General features: G+C 46.3%; 1 pseudogene; it reads left to right on the top strand.

Moving 5' to 3' along the window:
* The first annotated feature begins 229 nt into the window (after positions 1–229).
* Positions 230–1,077, top strand: LOC146172470 (uncharacterized; annotated as a pseudogene).
* Positions 1,078–21,741: the final 20,664 nt, after the last annotated feature.

The raw sequence follows: 21,741 nt of genomic DNA, 5'->3' as shown, positions 1-21,741 counted from the left end.
CCCGTGAACATCTTCAACCAGCGTCTACTGGGCCTGGGCATGGTGAATACGTTCTGGGAGATCAGAGAGGCTCACTTAACCAACCAATACACATGTCTTTCTAAGACACTGTCGGGTCGCCCCCTCCTTGACCGGCTACACATCCGACATACCTCCCTTATGGAAGATGGTGTACGTCTCCCTTTCGAGTGGAGATGCGCCCTCCACGTACGCCTCTCTTTCTAAAAATATGAGACGTGAAGACCACAATGGCCGGCACCTAGCGCGGGCTGAAGCCCTGGGTTGCCATTATGGGTCGAAACCCGGCATTTACTACGTGGACGCCTCCGGCCCCAACAATGGGGGATGGTACACGGCCGCTGTGGTCCATCAGGCCGAAAATTTTAACGGGCTTAGATTTCGAGCTCGTGACATAAACCATGCGGAGGAGGTCGCCATTGAGCTGGAAGCTACCCACACTGATTCCAAACCAATTATCTCCGATTCACGAGGACCCTGTCGTAACTTCGAGCAAGGCTGGGCGCCATACTTAGCCTACCGACTACTTTAAAAAAATACCTATACCGGGGACCCCGCTTACCGGAAAATAGTATGGGCTCCTGCTCATATAAGTCTAGTGGGGAATGAGGCAGCCGACGCCGCCGCTCACGCGCTTTTTTTCCGGGCTTCCCATCTCGACCCCCTGCATCAGGACCTCGAATTCGGACCCGCGTATTCTTTTAAAGACATTGTTTTTTATTATCAATCTTGTCATAGCTTTTACCCTCGCCCGAGTAAAGGTCTAAGACGGGGGAGCGGATTCTACTCCGTCTGTATACCAACACTCAGCTGTGCCCGGCAGCACTAAAACATTTTAATCCTTCCTTCACGGGCAGTTGTCCGCACTGTGTGGAGAAGTCTTCGGACATCTACCACATGATGTGGGCTTCCCCATCCAACCCAGCCATTCCTCCTCACCCCATCCCCACTCGGGTGGACTGGGAGGCGACCCTGCTCGGCTGCTGTGACCTGCAGGCCCGAAAGGCCTTGGTCGAGCGCGCCCGGGCAGCGGCCGACGCCAGTGGTGTCCCGTACTAGGAACCCCACCTAGTATCTGTAAGAGCTGGATATTCATAGATCCGGCTCATGCATACCTCCCCCCTTTTAAATCAATAAACGTTTGTCACCACCACCATTTGACACCAGCCTCGACGCGGTGCTAATGCAGGATCATGACGGGACACTTCACACAGTGGCTTACGCTAGAAGAAAGTTACTCCCCCGGGAAGCAGCATACAGCACAATCGAGAGATAGTGCTTGGCATTGATTTGGGGATTCAGAAGTTTTCCGCCTAACTGTACGAGGTGCCCTTCCTTGTTCAAACGGACCACCAACAGCTGAGCTACATGCAAGGTGCCAAGCAACTAAACAGCAGGGTCCTGCGCCGGAGCTTGCTGCTCCAAGAGCATCAGTTCAGAATCAAGCATATAAAGGGAAAGGAAAACGTGGGAGCCTATTATCTTAGCATGTTATAGATTATTTCGCATGATATTCACTGCATTGACATTCAAATGCTGTATCATACGTTGTGGGATTCGGGCTTGCCGCGGCTGCCCTTTGAGCAGCTGCCGCCCGTGTCATGTTCTTCTCCTCGTTCCCTTTCTCCCGCCTGAGGCAGCGGAGAGAGGTTCGGACTACTTGTCACTGTCGTTCGGCCACAACTCCCCCCTGGCGTCTCAGTGGCTGCTCTCATTGGCGCCTTTTGGCGGAAACACGGCACCGTTTTGACGGCAGCACTCGCGCCACCGTCCAACCGGAGCTCAGGGAGAGACCCCTCCGAGACAACGCAAGGTGCGTACGCTACTGTTCTTGTCTGCCGTCCTTTGTCCGCGCAGACCAGTGTGTACTCGAGTTCGTCTGCTCCGGGTCGTACCTGAGAGCGCAACTCGAGCCTGGCAATTTTGATCGAACGATCCGCGACAGGTGTACCTTGCGGTGGTTGCCCACTCTCTCGCAAAGGAACCCTTTGGTCACTGTGAGAAAGAGATCACAGCACGCCCTTGCGTGCTTGCGGCACGCATTCTTTGTCACTGCGTACGGGCAGCGGAGCCTTGCTCCTCGTGCGCTCCCGGGACCCGGTGACTGAGTCTGTGTACCGCTGGAGGACGGCGTTGAATAAACGTCTTCTGTGTCACTAGGAGGCTTGTGTATTGCAGCGAAGCGCTCTCCTCCCTGCGGAGGTTGAGTGCGCGCTGCGGTGTTTCAGTGTGCGCGTGGGGACGGCTGATCAGGGCTTCGGCTCGTGCGACGCTCGAACCCGCGGTGGTTGGTGGCCTATGACCGCGTAGAAACCACAACGTGTAGGTTGAGTTATGTGCTAGTTTTATATAATGGTTATGTTTGTCCCGCAAGCTTACTTGTATATAGTATAGGCCCGTGTGCCGCCTTCTATGTGTCTAGAAAATTATGCGATAATATTCTGAAAGTGGGGGGCCATGTCACAGAATAGGCGGCATCCATTATATTTGCCCATGTTGCATTTATAAACACGCGGAATTGTTCTGTAAACCCCATATGTTCACGGGACCTGTATATGTGACCATCGGTCGGGCGCGCAAGAACGCGTACGTGCGCGTTGCCTCGGAACAGTATAGCTTTCCCCGTGTTAGCTCCAACTCTCTCCATGCTCGAGCAGAAGAGTACGTGCTGCCTGTGTCGTACATTCGCCACTCAGTCACCCCTACTACAGCCAAAGTATAGAGCTTCCTTTGTATATCCGTATATTCTTTTTCCCTGGCAATGGGACCCCAGAAGAACCGAAGTCGGGGCGTACGTGGCTGTTGTTTTTGTTGTGCGTTATTTTGTCAATCCTAAGATGGCGGCCACGCAGTGCTAAAGTGTGGTGTGTCTGCGTGAGCCTTGCTCTGTGAGTGAACTACTTTGTGCGTGTGTGTGTTTTTTGTTTCAGACTTCGACCCTGCGCACAAGGCATTGTCGACAAGTGTTTAAAAAGGAGCCGCCGAGGCCCCAAAGTCACTCCGCCTAGTTCTCTCCCGAAGAAGGAAACCCGAGCAGCCGTGTGCTCCCGGCAGGTACCCGAGCGCCGACGCCGGCACCGCATCCTCAGACCGCAAGCTGCACAGGAAGGACCGTCGCCTTCGAGTGCCGCCCGTCTGCGTCGTCGCAGTGATGGACTGCCGTTGCGTTCCCCAGTCAATTGTACGTTCGAAACTTATTGTTCGCTTATTGCTTATTGTTCTTACCATGCACTTATACCCAAATCTTTTCTGTCTCTTTCTTTCGCCCGCTATGTTACATTTCCACGCGATTTAAAATAAAAAGATAAAATAATACTTTTTTGCTACTATTATTATTTATATTGATATTAATTTTGGGGATACGCCAAAGCCTCAAATGGTATTCTAGGTGGTGCAACAAAAGCCTATTACTACTAAACGTAGATTTTTATTCGTGTTGTTCGTGTACAACATGAATTCACGATTTTTCAAGCTTACCAGTGGCACCATATATATGTGACTTGGAATGCTTATGTTAAATTCATTGCCGGGCGCCTCATTAAATCTATATGACATGTATAGTAGGGCTTTTTAAATTCACTAAAATGGGTTCACACTCCTGAGACAGCGTATCAGAAATTTTTTTTATTATTAACTAATCTTTTCCAAGTTATGATCACATTTAGGTGAAGACGTAGCACATTGTTTGAACATGATGTCAATTAAAGAAGGCAAACATGACGAGAGGAACACTGCCGTGCTCGCTGTACTGGCAGAACGAACGGTTGGCTATTTGTGCGTGCGTCTTGCGTCCCAGAAAGTGACAACGGACGAAATACATCCTCAGAACAACGGAAGCGGAGCGATGGAGTGGTCCAGAAGACCGCTGCATGGAAACCGGCAAGTAGAGACGCTGGCTCGGGAGAGCACGTGGCCCCGTGGTGGCCTAGAAGAGGGGGAAGGGGGGGGGGTGCTACTTATTGCGGGCGTCGCTTCGGGGCGACTGCGCAGGCCTGCAACGGCCGCTGGGTTCCACGAACCCGCTGCGATTCTTGCCTTCGGAAATTTGGACAAAGAAAAGGACAGACGAGAGATCAGCCAAATGTTTTGGGAGGAGGACCTTGCCTTGGAGAAGAGGACGTAATCGAATGGAGCTCATCGACGCCATAAGAGACTGATCTTCGATACAGAGATGAGAGGCCGCACTCTGAGTGAAAATAGTTGTTCGTAATTACGAAAATGAATTCTTGTAAGTTGGAATTGTGAATTGAGTCTGGTCGGTCTTCGCCGGAGAATGGTACAGGTGCGGAGCAAGGGATATGCCAAACACACTTTGTTGATTATTGGGTGTGGAATTATTAAAACATTTAGCCATTTTCTTAAAAGTATGGATTATCCTGCTTTTCCACACAGCAGAACATTTAAAGAAATGACGTGCGACAGGGTATTATATTCTAGCATTCTAGCATATTCTAAAGACTGGGCAATTATAAACATTGAGTGGTAAACGGCAGGTAGGCGATTTCGACGCATACAAGCATTCGACGGATTTAAGTTTATTATTCAGGTAAACGTGTGTATTCCACGACAGTTCGCTGTCCGTATGTATTTCGACAAATAATGGGGTAACATGGTCGTGAGGTGCTTTTGGTGATGTGAAAAAAAAAACGACAACAAACAAAAAGCAGGTTCTATACGCGACCAGTTTGTGTGAACTTCTAAAGCATACAAGCTGCGCTTCCAATGAGTTAATGACGACGAAGATAGATTTAAACTAATACTTAGTAGCAACCTTTTGTACCTCTTAAGGCACGCACAAAAAACATAATCCGTATTAGGTGAGATGAGCAGAGTGAAATCTACATATTCATGAATCTCGTATGATCTGATCATTTAGAAGGTAAGAAACATAAATATTGAATGAGATAAGCGATGAGACGTATTCTTTGAGAAAACCACGATGTAAACGTGTCAATCTGCTTTGCAGAAATCCAATTTCCCCATTTTGAGATCGCTCAAACAGATGGTTTAACACAAGAAAAGGACCACGAAAGAAATTACGAGACAGTTTTCCACATAGAATATTGTTATGCATTGTAATAACTGCCTTTTGTAATAACATAAGACTAAATGACGCTTCATTTGTATGCAAACCCAAATATAGGCAATCCATAATCTTTTCTAATCCTATTTCTGTAACCGAACCAGCATAAGATCCATAATCATGCACGTGAAGAAGATGCAACCTAAATACAGGCATTACAGATAAAATGCGCGTTACTAATATCTGTAATACACATGATGAAATAGAAGAATAGCAGTAGTTTAAACATATGGGACCCAAATATGTAACCTCTGCGTGTTTTCCGTTCTTTTAATTTGCGAGTCAGCTTAGCGCTTGTGCTGTAGAAAGACTGTGATGCGTTACATAGATGGCGAATACGGCTGTCTGGGTCAGCTGGTTCGGATGCATGGCAGTGGTCATAAGAAGTCAAAAGAGAACCATTTAGACTACCCAGCGCCGTCGTTGCGGCCGCTGTGCACAAAGAACTCATTGCAACAAAAACACACAAAAAAACATGCTTGCTGATAATCCACAGACAAGAGTGTGCAGCGTCCGAGCTGAGACTCCTCACCCCCTCCCCCCTTCCTCACATAGGCTACCGTTTCAAATGGGAAGGGGAGATGACACCTGAACATGCCGTGCTGGCCGTGCCACGGTAGCCCCACGGGCCAGCGCTGGCACTGCAGAAGGGTAGGCAACGCAAGCGCCAAGCTGGGCCGCAAAACAACTCTTCCATTCTAACCCGCGCCCCTCGTCGCGCTGTGTCTCGGCCGTGTGGGAGGATGAAGCTCCGCCCCAACAGAAGAGAAGAGAGCAAGGACAATTTCAAGGTGGTCAACCACGTGGTGTTCGTTTCGAGAACTTAAGAGCCATGATCGGGAATCCTGGCCTCGTTTTTTCAATATAATGAATTCAATATTCACTCAGGTTTGTTGCATGCCTTGTTATTTGTCGTGTTTTAAATTATTTTATCTTGACAACTTACATGACTGTTCGCGACTAGAGCTCGTGATTGCATTGAAGAATAAGAAACGCGAATTACTGTTTATATAATTTTTCTACTTCAGTACGGAACTAAGTATATCTTAAGCTTTAAAGGGAGGTTTTACTCCCCCTGCAGTTTGCTTTGACAAAGGCATTAAACTGATAATCTACAGGTAATAGCCCCGATCCTAATCGAGGGAGCTGCATAACGGTGCTGTTAAAATGGAAAGAAAATGGGCGCCTAACTCGGTTGAACAAAGTTTGACGAGCACTAGCTTTGTTTTGCGTGGCTTTTGTGCTGTTTAGCGTTTGACTGGAGTATATTCTTCAAAACCATTCCAATAATATATGACTTGACATGGAGCATACAGTCCTATTATAATCAAATTACTGATTATTAGAAAATAAGACGTTAATGTAGTGTAAGCACATTACTTTAGTGCAACCGTACTTCATATATGCTTCGCTACGATATATGACGTGGAAGTAGAGCATCCATTTGTATTTTAATAGCAATGAAACTAATTAGCGGTAAATAATTATGTCGTGCAGTTTGTCTAGTGCAATTATACTCGGCACAAGCCATCCAACTATGCAGCGTTTGAAGTTAAAGCTAAATTCTATTCAGAATAAGCTAGCTATGTAGAAGCAATGGATTCAGACCTAGAATTAGTGCATTTCAATTACAGATGATATATGACCCTGTGATGCTGCATAAAGTCTCAAGTTTATTAGCCATTATAATACGCCATGTTTAATAAAGACACAAGTAACCAACTGCTATTACCCTCGACTTAAGCTGAGGCTCGACTGAAAGGATCGATATTGAGGTCCAGCTGTAACTTTTGCACTTAGTAGAGCTAAAAACGCCGCAGTACTGGGACACCGTCGATATTATTAAACATCCAAGTGGTTCAAATCGATTCTGAGCTGTTTATTACGGCTAGCCTGATGGCCCACAGCGTGTTATAATAACTTAATCCTTTAAACACTTCCACCACACTGGCAACACAGGCGAAAAAGCCCTCCTAAGTGCTTAGCAGGACGCTTCTTGCCCTGTCAAGATGGCCAACAAAGCCCATTGCCCAGCCATTGGCCGGTATAGGCCACTTGCACTCCAGTAGTTTTTTGTGAACTCCTTGGTCAACACGCCTACAACCTACTCTTTGGTCTCTCTTTTAAATGTTCACAGGCAAACGTCTTAGCTATAGGACCAAAGGAATAGCTTCCTTACAGCAGCGGTGTACCTAAAGCGGCGATGACCAAACAAGCAAGCTTGTTGAGATGAAGACAGATCATGGATCCGCGGAGAGATGCACTACCGTGACGAGCCAGAGCCTCTTTCTTAGCCAATACGCCTGTCAATTGTTCGTTGATCGCGACCGCAGAAGGCTGCGTTTAAATGGAGGTGAACCGGAGTTGCGTCCGAGTGTAGTGCGATTTCCGTTGCACATTAAAGAACCCCAGGTCGCCGCAACATCCGGCGTCCTCAGATACGGCATTTATCACAGCCTGAGTCGCTTTGGGATGTTAAACAGCCCAAACCATATCAACTGTTCCGTAATCTTGTGAGAGCAAATTATATGCACGTAAGCATATGCACCATGAGTGATGTCGCAACTGCCTCTGGAAAGCAGCGACACAGGCAATCGAGGATACCTAGCGCTTCTACACAAATATATCCTTAGGGCTCTGAAAGCCCCACTATCCTCCCTCCTCCAACCTCAAACATTGCACCCGCTGTTCCAACAACGAGATTGTTCCTTTTATTTCAATACTGCGGTTGCGATTCATGAACTTTTCTGTTTACCAAATCTTAACCCTCCGTGCGACATGGCCAGCGATACATGCAAAAAAATCTGGCGAGGGTGCCAAACGTTTATTGTTGGCGTCGCGTTCGCTAGAGTTCTTGCATACATTGGAGCTCGCACATCCTGTCGTCACCAAGTAACAAAGTAACAAATATAACGGCCAACTGCTTTAAGGCCAGGCTCTAGGTTGGCGTTTTATGCTGCAGAAGCACACGTTACACCTTGACTGGGAACACGTCGTAGTGAGTGAGGCCCAATGTGTCAAAATGTTTTTGACGAACACGTGCGTTAGGGGGATAAATGGTGACATTACCAACTGATTCCTGAGGAAGGAATTATTGCTGCTTGTTGTTTATTGCCGATATAATGTGCGTCATATAAATATACTGTGCCTTATCATGCTCGCAGTCTACGCGGAAAGCTGCCGTTTTGGTTTCGTTTTTTTACGATCGTGTGAATGCCCAAAACTAAAATGGTAACCTCGAGAGTGTTTCTGCTTTTCATTTCCCAGGGAGTACGTCTAGAAAGTACACACATTGTATTCCGCCCTTTCCCCAGGTAAACATATGGATAACGCAAAAAGCACTAGAACAAAAAAATGTAGCTGGGAACATGGTCATTTGTTCAGTCAACTTCCCTTGAGGCAACTTTTCCTTCTCGGCACTGAAAAACCAACCTTCTTATCACTAATTTAATGTCACATATCGTGCGGTTTCGTTTTGTATGCGCGTTCTCACAGACAGCTGGATTTGTACTAGAGATTAAGTAGATCCAGGGATGTAATTTGCGTCCAATACAGACATATTGTGTCGTGAGTTCTAGCCTTCTGCCTGGCCAACATGGCACGCGGCCGACCGTTGGCCGCCAAATTCCCGAACAACCGTTGCCAAACAGGTCGGCGTTCAATCGAGGTAAAAGCTCGGGCCATGGATTCTGGCCGACTTCTGCTCAATCTAGTACATGGCCGACAATGGGGCGCCCATTGACCGAGCTACCATGGCCGAATTGGTCGGCGTTCAGTCGGGTGCCCGAGCTTAGGCCTTCGTTGATGGCCGACTTCAGCCCTACATGGTACATGGCCAACAATGGGCCGTCATTCGGCCAAGCACCCAATGCCGCCACGTCGGCTGCTGACCAGCGACAGATGATCGGCCATAGGTCGGCAGTCGGGCAATGCTTTCTGGGTAATCCTGTTCAATATCGTAACTTCTGCTTGTCACCATTCGTAGTGGGCAGCTCTGTGTCGATTGCCTCTCGAATGGACGAGCACCTAGATGTACTCACAGCTAATCCTGCTATCGGCGCGTTCGATTATTCGTAAATTTCCATCCGCGCCACGACACTGCTCGGGCAGTTCGTCTCGCTCCCTAACGCTAGCTACTCTAGCTGATCTTGCGGGGGTTCAATGTAAATTTCCGGTGCTTCCTGCTCAGAGAACGCTTCTGTCGTCCTGGCTTTCCGCATACGTCGAATATTGGGAGGGACAGCACTCAACTGAACTAGTGCTTTCTGCAGCGGGGCCAAGGTCTAAATGTCGCTGTTCGGTTACTTCGGACACAGCTTTAGCCTTGCCGCCGCCAGCAGGCTCGCGCCTCAGCGCTCTCATCAATTCCTCTTCCTCACTCAGGATTTCCAGTCTTTTTCGCTCAAATTCTAATTCAAGTTACCGAATAATCAAACGCTTTTTCTCCGTAAAGGGATATGCATATGCCGTTCTCGCTTGCATATCTGTCGACCTTAATTGCTACTCCCTCACTGTCCCCAGCACAAACCAAGCCAACCCCGACCAGACGTGAGAAATCCCACTCACCAATCACCACCGTCACTTCGGGTTGTATCACCGAGCCCGGACGTCACCCTTGGCATAGTCTTCCTCGGCCGGCATCTTGCACAGTCGTACTTTGGCTGCCGCTGCTGCTGTCCGAGGCTTAGCTTCTTGCTGCTTGTCGTACTCTGCCAGTGATGTTAAGACGTCGCTCGTCTTTCGCAGGTTCCTGATGATTCGACCCGTTGAGGAAGTATTAGATGCAGACCACTTGATGAGGGGGAGGAGATGAGGATTATATTAACACTGAATATATACACTGGATACAACTGAAGTTACACTGGTGGCCTCACACAGAGCTGCCACTGCCCTAGCAAAGGTGTGCATCACATGCACAAAACATATCACACAAAGAATCGCTTAACTCACACAGAGGAAAGCTTACGGGCTAAGTACAGAGTCGCCAGTTGTGGTCGGCTGGACAGAACTACTCAACCGGGCCTGACGGCTGCGTTTTCATGGCAACGAGAGACGTGAGAGCTGTCGCTTTACATGAAACATCGCAAAATTACACACCCAACCAAACCCGTTGATTAAGACGACCGAATCCATGTGAGGTAGCAATAATCTCGGATTCAGTTCCTTAAACGTTTAAAATAAAAATGCAGCATACATGCTGTACGCTCTCTATACTCGAGGCTCTCAACCTCTCCCCATCGGCGCTCGTCCTCCTTTCCCTATCCCACGGTCCACATGGGGAACCAGCCGCACCGCTGCCTTTTACCGAACAAGTGAAGCGGGGAGGTTTAAGACGAGGATGCTATTCCGTTAGCCACAGGTGCCAGGATGACACTTAAGTCAATGGTCAGTAGGGGACAGGCGCGTCGCCGCCGCGCTGCCGACACCGGGAGAGACGTTACGGGAAGAGGGGGTGGGGGAGGGGGAAGAAAGGCCGGATCGCACTTGAGTTGTGGAGAAAGCTTGAAACGGCTCCACTAACAACAACGTCAGTGGGTTAGCCGCGTAGCGGGAGGCTTTCGATGAAGGTCTAATGTGAAGAATTCTGCGGTGCGCTTCCAATTTTGGGTCGAATAGAGCTTAGCTGGGGCGCTTTGGAGACGCCGTGGGTCGAACAGCTAAATTAACAGCCGCTTTCCTTCGTTAGCGGCGCCGATAGGGGATCGCCGGTGAAGCTGTGCTGCAGAGTATTTCCGGGAAACGGGCCCTCCCGTGTAGAGGGCAGCGCAGCTATTATCGCGTCTTTAAAGTCTTCGAAACGCCTGGGAGGTGATAAAAGAATAGACTCCCGCATTCCGATTGGGCACGGGGCGCGGCCAGCACCGAAGGGAAAAAGCGAAAAAAAAAACCCAATGAAAACGTTGCAATCCTGGCTCTGACAAACAGGGGCTTGCCTGTCGAGGTGGCGAGTGCTGCGCGCGCGAGCACTGTAAGCAAGAAAAACTGCCGTTTCTTGCACCTTACACGAATTATACACTGATTTTTTTTAAATTTTCAACATCAATTATAGTATTTTCATTAAGAGCCTTTTGACACGTTTGAATCCCTTTCTAGAAGTTTTTTTTTCGATGATTGCAATTAACTGATCAATCACTCACTCTAGATTTTCTTAACTAGCATTTTAAACATTCGCTTTCCATTGTGAACGTGCAACTTGACTCAGAGAAAATAAATCTAGTAAGTGACGCTAAAAGCTTAGGGGTAATCTTTAACCAGCACTTAAGTTGGAATACGCATGTGGACCATGTGTGTAACCCGAGTTGGGGTGCAAACACTGCATGTTCATAGGGTTGTGAGGGAGCAAACTTGGTGGCACTGTGAAGGCCATGAACAATATGCTGATGATAGTCTGCCTTTAGACTGACTGGTTCTCTGACCTGCAGTACATTAGGAATCGAGACATAGCCTGGTTCCTTATATCGTACTTGAATCGAGGAATAAACTGGTAAACTGTAGCACTGATAGCATACTGCCCGGCCAGTTGCTGTAGATTTAGGGCAGATTAACTCTGGCACTCTGGCCAGAGAACCAGGCACAATCCCCCCCCCCAAAAAAAAAAAATAAATAAATCAAAGGGTTTATGGCAACGCTGTACAGGAAACATCGCCGCACAGGAAAGCAGGCTTCTCAGGTGTAGAGCACAGAGAGAGTTTAGTTTACCGCGCTGAAATTCAGGCGAATCATAATTGCGGCTTATGTCAAATAATCTGATAGTGTAGCTCTGCGCCAATGGCTGTAAAAGATTTCCTGAAGCCGCAGAAGGTGTGAGGGTTTCTGACGTGTAATTGTGATCAATGTCATATTAATAGTGCAATACCTTTTACAATGCATATAAATTTCAATTTGTCAGACATTTGGGGGAATTTAGGACGATCAGCATTTGATTTTCAATTACGTTCAAGTGCAAGCTACGTATCAGCCGCTGCGATGACATAGTAAAAACATTGCGCATGGACGCTGTCATGTTTACTTCATGTTTACTTTTTACACGACTTTTCTGTCTAACATGCCAACCCCACTTTGTCCTTTGTATCAGGTGCTTGAAAAGAGTGCACATTGGCAATGGAAGCAACCTCAAGAGCTCGCGTTCGATTGTCCCAAGCAAAATCTTAAAATAGCCAAGGTTCTCGCTCATTACGACCCTTTGAAGGACTTTAAACTTGAATGTCATGCGTCTTCGTACAGTGTGCGAGCTGTCTTGTTTCACACGACTGGTAACGTTCACAGGACCACCGGGTTCCGTTCGCGAACATTAACGCAGGCGGAGCGCGAATATTTACAGCTCAAGCGTAGGGATTGATGCTGGTATTCGGGGTCGCTCAATTCCGTGACTATCGTCTAGGTCGGGAATTTACCTTGGTAACTGACCATCAGCCATTGTTGGGCCTGCTGACATAAGACAAGCAGACGCCCATAATGGCCGCTGCACGGCTACAATGTTGGGCGCTCTAGCTGGGGGCCTACCAATACCGGCTACTGTACGCACGAGGAAGACAGATGCTCAACGCGAACGCCCTGAGCCGACTTCCGCAGTGATCTCCGGGAGCTGACGACGACGTGAGCCGCCTTAATATATGCTGTCACTGAACCAGCTCAACAACGGCGCCGTAACAACGCGTGAGCTCAAGGCATTAACGTCTTCTGACATTGTTCTACTAGAGGTCAAACGGTTCATAATACATGGGGGGGCCAGAAACGCAAACGGAATCGCTCGGGCCGCACTGCCGTTTTTTGACCGTAAGCTCGAATATCCGTAGCACAGCAACTGGTGTACTGGGGTAATAGGGTGATAATACCGACCGAAGCTATAGGGATCGAGTGCTGCAGCTTCTGAATGAAACGCACCAGGGTTCATCGGGAATGAAATCAGTACCACGTTCTTTGTTCTGGTGGCCAGGCCTCGACAGATATATTGAAGAGGTCTCTGCTAAGGGCCAGAACTGTGAAAAATCTGCCGATTCTAACCGCGGTTCCCGTCGGTAACTGTCCTGAAACCGGCAATAGGTGGTCCCGATATTCACATTGACACTGCGGGCCCAATCTGCGGAAAGCTGATGTACATACTCTTAGTAGCGACGCACTTACCAAATTGTTCGAAGCACTGCATTTAGGACATGCTTTAACGCAGATTACTATTAACAGACTGCGTGACAATTTGAAGCTGGATTGGAATACCTTGTTTTTGTCTCCAAAATAATTAGTATTTTGCTGCCGTGCTCTCAAGAAACGGCGTCTGCTCTCGCGGTTGGATTATTATTGCGGCAATAAAATTAATGCCTAGCATTGTCGAGCATAGTATGGGATTGAAAAGAAAGAGAAAAAAATAGCACTTTCAATAGGCAAAAGCACTTCGAGAGCAGAGCATTGACCACGGGCATGGAGGTCACAACCTGCTCAGACACGACGACATTTTTATTTTTTCAATCATTCAAAATAAGTGATCAATCTGAGACTCCATTGCTCTCCGGTGAAGCCTAAAAGCATGGCGGAATTCGCAACATGTGCTGGAGCAAATTATGTCCATGACCTTGTCACCAAGTGTGGTCTTGAGACAAGCGGAGGAAACATCCTTGTCCCCTGCATCAGTGCACTCATGCGAAGAAGAAGAGGCATTGGCGTAGGTCAAGTCCATGGTCTCGGAAGTAAGGGTCGACCTGTCGGGACATGTGGAGGGTATATTTTCTTATTAGTATTTCAAGCAATAGCTTTCATTCTGAACATTGACAGCTCTGTACGCCTTTTTTATTGTTTACATTTTAGTTCCTGAATCAATTTAAATGATTTCATTATTTAATCGCGTATCGCACACCATTCAGTCGTAAACCATTAGAACCAAAAATTACCATGATGCGATGTTTTACGCACCATCCGATTATTGCCGATAAACTATGCCTACGCGTAAAACTACGGCGCGGAAGCCTACCGAACGAGCTATATAAGCTATCGCTTATGCTATGAACAAATTATCAACAGCTATAGTGATTATCGTGATTATTGTAGCTAGTGAGCAGCTGCAAAACTCACTGGGGAAGTCATCGGTGTCAAACTCCCGCAGTGGTCGATGGTCGGACGACTGACTGCTCTGCCAGGCTCGGCGACGTCCCGGGCAAACAGACTTGGTGGCCAACGAAGTAGATGTCGACAGCTCCGGCCGCCACCCCCCATACAAAAATGGTCTATGTACTTCAATGGAAAAGTTTATGGTTAGCTATGTCTGTCTATGGACTTTTATAGTCGGCCATAAAGTGCCATTGAGATATCTATAGGCAGCTATAGAAAAGTTTATACCACTTTGTCTATAGCTTCTCGACCATACAAAATCTCTTTAGCTAACTATAGAAAACCATATTTCCATGAAGCTATAGACTATTAGTCATACAGCTATCGTTAGCTGTCTACAGAAATTTGAATGGCTCTAAAGCTACAGACGGCAAGCCATAGAATCAGTTTTAGCAAGCTATAGAAAAGTTTATGCTCCTGGAGCTATGGATTATTAGTCATTCAGTTATCTTTAGCTGTCTGTAGAAATTTGAATGCCTCTAAAGCTACAGACTACGAGCCATAGAATCAGTTTTAGCAAGCTATAGAGAAGTTTATGCTCCAGAATAGCTATAGAATATTAGTAATACAGATATCTTTAGCTGTCTATAGAAATTTGAATGCCTCTAAAGCTACAGACTACAGGCCATAGAAGCTGCTTAGCTGGCTATGGAACAGTGTATGCTCCTAAAGCTATATACTATTAGTCATTCAGTTATCTTTAGCTGTCTATAGAAATTTAAATGACTCTAAAGCTACAGACTGATAGCCATATAAGCTGCTTTAGCTGGCGATAGAAAAGTGTATACTCCTGAAGCTATAGACTTGTAGTCATACAGTTATCTTTAGCTGTCCATAGAAATGTCAATGCCTCTAAAGTTGCAGACTGCAAGTCATATAAGCTGCTTTAACTGGCTATAGAAAAGTGCATGCTCTCGAAGCTATAGACTAGTAGCCATACAGTTATCTTTAGCAGTCTATAGAAATGTCAATGCCTCTAAAGCTACAGACTGCAAACCATATAACCTGTTTTAGCTGGCTATAGAATATTGTATATACCAAAAGCTATAGACCAGTAGGCGTACACCCTTATATGAAAGTACATATATCGTCGGTTCGAATCCCTCGTGTGACTTGTACTCTAGCTTGATTAAGAGTTGTGTGCAACGAGAAACCGTATGTCATCAACTACAACGCTGTACGACAAATGGATTACGTCACAATCTTGGTATAACTGGTGGGATCACTGTCGCCGCATGGAGGTACGCCTGCAGTGAGTACCTTTGATTCATGATGGTTTCGGTAATGGATCACTGATGGCCAATTTTCAGTTCATCAAAATGAACGTCCGAAGATATAGAGCATGACACACATGCACATACACACTTGTGCATGGACAAACACACGCACATACATACGCGCGCACGCGCGCGAATATTCTATATCTGACCATAGAAAATGCTAAAGACTGCAATACTTACATTAGGACATCCAGAATCAGTCCAGAGGTTATGGACTTCTATAGCAGGCTATAACTTTTTGGGCCAAATATCTATAGCCGACGGTACAAGGGATTTTCTATAGCTGGCCATAAACGTTTGTATGCGACCATAGAAAATGCTAAAGACTGCAGTACATAGGGAGCCATAAGTCTATAGAATAGGTTAAAGACTTCTATAGAATCGACTATAGAAAAACCTAAGGACTACCATAGGAACGGCTGTAGCGTTTTGGGCCAAATATCTATAGCTGACCATACAAAGGAGTTTCTATAGCTGACCATAAAAAATGCTAGATACTGCAGTAAATAGGGAGCCATAAGTCCATAGAACAGGTTAAAGACTTCTATAGAACAGACTATAGAAAAACCTAAAGACAGCCATAGAAGCGGCTATAGACATTTGGGCCAAATTTCTATAGCCGACCATGCAAAAGATTTTCTATAGCTGACCATAGGAATTTTTTGTATGGGCCCTTCCGTGTATTCCGAGCATGGAGTCGATGAGTAGGTCCGAAATTACAGACCCCTTATGGAACACACAGGTAGGTAGTCGCCGGGGTGACCTCTCTGCAGGGTCCACGATGTGATCCTAGTTCTTGAGCCAGGAGCCGATACCACGCCACCGCGAAGGACTCAGGAGGTGCGGTGCAGGAAACCAGGCTTCTACCAAAGTACCAGGAGGAGAGCTGTTTGAAGATGGGTGCTTGCTGTGAACGATCGCTCGGCGCAGCGCCTGTGTTCGAATCACCGCGTGCTGAACGAGGCACGCGGAACACGTGCGCTCTTCTTCTTCTTCTGCTTTGATATATGGCGCATACCCACGAAGGGGGATTGGCCAGGACTGGACTTCAGGATGAACCTCTTGAGAGGATGAACTGGTACACGAAAAAGCATGGATTCCACATGGCTGGAAATCTGCGAAAATAATTTTATTGCTGAAAGACTGGGATAAGTGTTTTGCTCTCTACAATATTCGACCGATTCCTCGCATTTCAAATTTATTTAAAATGGTAGAAGGGGTAGTCTACAGCCGCCGTATGAATCCGGATCGGAGACCTTAGCGAGGCTCAGATTGGTTTTTGTTGGAAGGTCTCGGCTGGGAGCGCGCACATAGACTTTCAGAGCCGCATCAAGTGTGCTAGGATTCAAAAGAAGGTATCAGTTCTAGTTACTTCAAATATCACAAAGGCATAGGACACCGTAGATTACAGAATATGCCTTCATGAACTACCTCGCCTACAGCCCCATTCTTTGCGCTGAACGTGGTGAAGGGAATAATGTCGTGCCTCGTTAATATGTACACTTTGGTTTATGACCGAAACTGTCCATAAAGCGAGTCATCCATAATAACGAGTCATGAATAAAAACAAAAGGAATTTTATTTAGAAGAGTGAATTGTAATTAAGGACAACTTTTGTACATAACGGTGCGCACTAGACTCAAAATTTCACAGAACACCGCCAATTTTGAGTGCATTATCCTTGCCATTGTTGTCTTCGAAAAATTGTAGTGCAGTCTGAAGCGACTCGCTTACCATGACACCCGTGATGTTGGGTTTTGTGTTGGTCGAACTTTCGAGCACGAACTCTTCACTGGCCGATGAATCAGCGTCTGATTCTATACTTACCGCCACTTCTAAAATGGCCTCTTCCCTGAGCAAAGTAGCAACTAAGTAGCTGCTTGAGATTCTCCTGAGGCGAGGAAACAGCTGAGCTGTCGATACTAGTCCCTCGCAGCTTGGGTTGACTGAGATGGCTATTGCCGCTCATATTCACAGATTTCTTCGCACCTGCGTTCAGCTCTATTGTTTTGCGTTTAAATCCCGCCATGCCAAAAGCCAGACTCAAGTTGATGGTTACAGGCTCCTGATGCTGTGCACGTTTTTGCCTAGTTAACCTTTCTGCCTTTGCGTTCTTCTGATTCTTTCTTTTTTTACCTTGTACTGTTTTGTAAGGAAGCAAGGGAGTCAAGTTGGCAAGCTGCTATGCAGAGGGTTATCGAACATCCCATCTTCTTGGAGCCGTTTTTATGTGTTCCCATAAAACAAACACTGCAAGCTGAAGTATAGTTTAGAACGACGGCTAGCCGACTACGAAGAGCTCAGACCTTGTCAAGGCCGCAACGTTGACTCAAAGCGAAGCCGACATACGGACCGCCTAGTGTGCATAATTTGGCAGTTCGGCAGCGCAACAGGGACGAAAACCAGGAGCATGAGAGGGAAGCGCGTCCAGGATAGGACGCCCGGTCCCGGTTGCGTGTTCGTACGTCGCCTTTATTTTGTCGCTGTACTTTGTGAGTGTGGCTTAACTCTCACCGAAAAGCGTTAACGGCTTCATGGAACACACATTGCGCTTTGGGAAAGAAAACTTCAGTTCCCACCGCCACCGTAGGCACTTGTCTTTCTTCCTGTCATTTCTTCCTTACGCTTTTGCCGGCCTCTCTGTTCCCGTTCAGCAGAATTTATTGCAACCACATGTTGCGGTTTCCCCGACTGCGGCACCCAAAAAATCTCCTGGTTCCCCCCTTTCGGGGTCTTTCTTACGCTGTCCCTCGGTTTGCTGTGTACGTTCTTCTCCGCTCTTGCGCTCCCCCTCCCTTAGAACGGCGACACGCCCGCTTTGGTTCTTTGCAACCCCACAGGACTCGTTCAGGCATCCCGCCGTATCAGCTATCGCGTAGGTTCGCGGGCGGCGCGCCCTTCTTTAACTTTGTTTGGACTCCTCTGCTTTATTTTCAAGCACTGTCCATATTAACGAGACAAAAATACATGGGCCCAAGTGGGGCGCGTGCATTCTTCCCCTGTCCATTGTCCGGACAGCACGTTTCCATATTAACGAGGCATAAATACATTGAAAAGGTTTCGTCCCCAAAAAGCTGTCCATAATTCGGGTCGTCCATATTAACGGGGCACGACTGTACTTCGTTAACACTTCTTTTCTAGCAAGTCAAAAACGAATTCTGAAAAAAAAAATGATATTTCTTCAGCAATAAAGGTACCTTATATTTTAACACTTAACTCAAATCACGAGATGTACCACAAGGCTCTCTCCTCTCACACTTACTGCTTTTGTAAAGACGAAACATTTACTAGATATAATATACTAATGCGGGATATTCTGACTTGCCCTGCCGCAAAAGCTGATGTGTATCGAAACGATTGTTTTCTCGCTTTCGCCGCAAATAATCAAAACCTATACAATTTCTTGAAGAGTGTCTGTAGAAATTCTCTGTCTGGCTGGACAGCCTGAAGTTAGATCTGTGTGTGAACAAATGCGTGTTTGTGTGTGTGTGTGTTGGGGGGGGGGGGGGGGGTCGTCCAGATTTTTACACGAGCATTCCCTTCTAATATTTCTCATTTCAGTCGGTTCTAATCCCACATGTTGGTTCTTTTAAACACGTGACTGGAGGCCCCATACTAGAAGCGCCGTGCTTAAAGGGGAGCGTGCCCCTGCCCCGTTGGTGAGGAGCAACAACAAAAAATACAGCATGCGTCGGGACATTCCGCCTTTTCTTTTAAGACCTATACCTATGGCCGATACTTAAATTCCGCTCCGTTCTCTTTTCTTGGGTCCAAAGGTACAAAGATGACGCCTGTTTATTTTGATGCGACACGTTCTGTGCCTTTGCATAGGTTTGCTTAAAACAGTAGATAATACTGCGTTGCAATTGGAGGCGCGGATACCAAACCGATATTCGCCATTTCAGCTTCTTACTATTCCGAATGTTTTAAGGACTTTGGAGGCAGTTCTTAAATGGTTGACCCTATATTTACATCTGGCCCATTTCAGTTCTTTTATAATATTTGGCCTAGTTTAAGCCCCGTGTGTGTTCACTAATTCTCTGCTGTCGAAAATTTCGTACCACTCAATTATTTAGTACTAATTACCACCCGCGGCCTGATACTGTATTCTCATTTCATGATGCCATCCCATTGAATGTAAAGAGTTTGCCTAAGAATATCATGAATGGGCTGAGAGAGGTGTGTCTACACAGTGTTACGAACCATATAGCCATTTTTAGATATACCTTCCAGCAGAATGAAAAAGCAGCTATTGGCATATGCAGCCGGGTTCTAGTATGCAGTGTTTTCGGAACCCTAACTTTCTCGCTGAATTTCTGGTCATTGAGGTTGAAATAACAAATATTCCTTGCAATAGGCCCAAGGTTAATAAATTTTCTGAGAGTCTTTCCCTCTTGACAATGATCGAAAATTCCAGGGATATTGCGTTCAGCCGTTTCCTTCATTTTTTTATTTCACCACATTTGCAAAAGAACCCTTTCTATGGGTCCCTAGCCACTGTTCTATTACTCCTTATGAGAGGGCAGATTTTTTAAGAAAGTCCGCCTATGGTGGACCTATTATCTCATGCGTCCCAAATACTGCATACTTAACTATACGCACGCTTTCAACGATTCCAACATCTCCGCTATCGCAGCAATGAGCCTCTTCTTGCTGCACCGGATTACCAAAGCCTGCAAAGCCCCTGGAGTTTGCGGATGAGCAGTTCAAGGCAATGTGAGATGGGCACTTGTATTATCAAGAGATTCATCATAGCCTGCTGGAAAATTATTTGAAACAGCGATTGTCTGCGGAAATTCCTCAGATATATTTGTCCAAGCAAAGTAGTGCTAAAGAAGAGGTTTGAGAATGTCGGGTATATTCGGTTCATGGTATTGATATATAATGTGTATTATTTCAAATTATTTCCTGAAATCTTCAGAACGTTGTGATGGGTCACCTGGGCCAGGACTCTGAGAGACAGGGCAGTCATCTGAGAGATGGCACTAAAGGGAATATAAGGCTAAATGGCCATTGGGCAGACAACAGAGGCAAACTTCTTCCTAAAGCAGTTTCCAAGCATTTCAATAAGAGATACCATATCTTAAAAGAAATTATAATATTTATTCTACATCAGATTTCAAAACTAAAATGACATACAGTATAGGGAGGCATGTCCAGTCCAAAAAATTTAGAACACTTAACCAACAGGTTAAATATCTCGAAATGAACAGTAAAAACCCCATAATTATATTTGCTCTGCGCCATAACTAGTCGGGAAAATAATGCAATGTAGCGGTCATTCTAAGATCGTTCACAGCACATATACACCGTATGCCTCTCCGAAATAGCCCAAGCTACATATGTTTTCAACATGTTTCCTTCTTATCACTTTTTACATTGGTTTTTCGCTTCTTTTTACTGCTGGTATTGACAGGATGGGCAGGTATGGCTCACTCGATTTGTTATTGATCTGTTTCTTTTTACTTCTTCCCTTCGTTTGCCAAGCGTTTAATAACTATTCCCTTCCAAATGTATTCTTTATCAGGACTCTTTGGAATCTGCCTCTTTTAAGAAAGGTGTGTCAGCATCGAACCTGCTTAGGGCATGACTCATCATCCAGCCAGCGTTGTAGTTTTTCCTGTTGCTGCCGCGTTTCATTTTCTTTTTCAGGAACCCCGATATTGGTTCCAGGCTCAGAACATCATACTGAAGAAGTATTCGTTCACTCCTTGCCTAAACCTTTCTACCCTACGCTCCTGCTTCCCCGCTCCCTGTCATTTCCTCTTCGAAAGCAAAACCGTATTTAAACCGCCACCAGTGATCATCGCGCTGACAAGTGCTGCCAAGACGAACACAAATCCATTTGTCGAAACGTTGGCTTGACTTGCTAACTAAGGCTCCCCTCAACCGTAGTTTAGTGCCTTCTTTCATACTGTGCAGCCATCATATTTCGATTATTCTACTTTAGTACTCTAATCGCTGCGAGATCTACCTAGTGGTGGCCCCACCGTCGATCGGCAGACTGCGTATCTCGTAGAAACGCACGCGATGTAGATCTGCTTCCAAGTTTACGGCGGATTCGCTGGCGAAGAAAACGTGCCTTCTGCAATGCATATGTGATTAGCTGCAACGAATGTTCCACTATTGCAGAAAAAAAAACTCCGTAGATTTGGCCAATACTGCGTAAAAGAAACGAGGTTTAGAAAAACAAAAGGCACGCAACCACCTGCCTTTTATACGTAACGTTTGCGCGCTTTTTGCGCTGTACCACGCTCATGG

Source organism: Amblyomma maculatum, unplaced genomic scaffold (assembly GCF_055883805.1).
Source record: "Amblyomma maculatum isolate TAMU_Amacu unplaced genomic scaffold, ASM5588380v1 scaffold_13, whole genome shotgun sequence".
NCBI classification, from domain to species: Eukaryota; Metazoa; Arthropoda; class Arachnida; order Ixodida; family Ixodidae; genus Amblyomma; species Amblyomma maculatum.
Note: the sequence above shows the minus strand (reverse complement) of the source record. Positions and strands in the feature narration are given on the sequence as shown.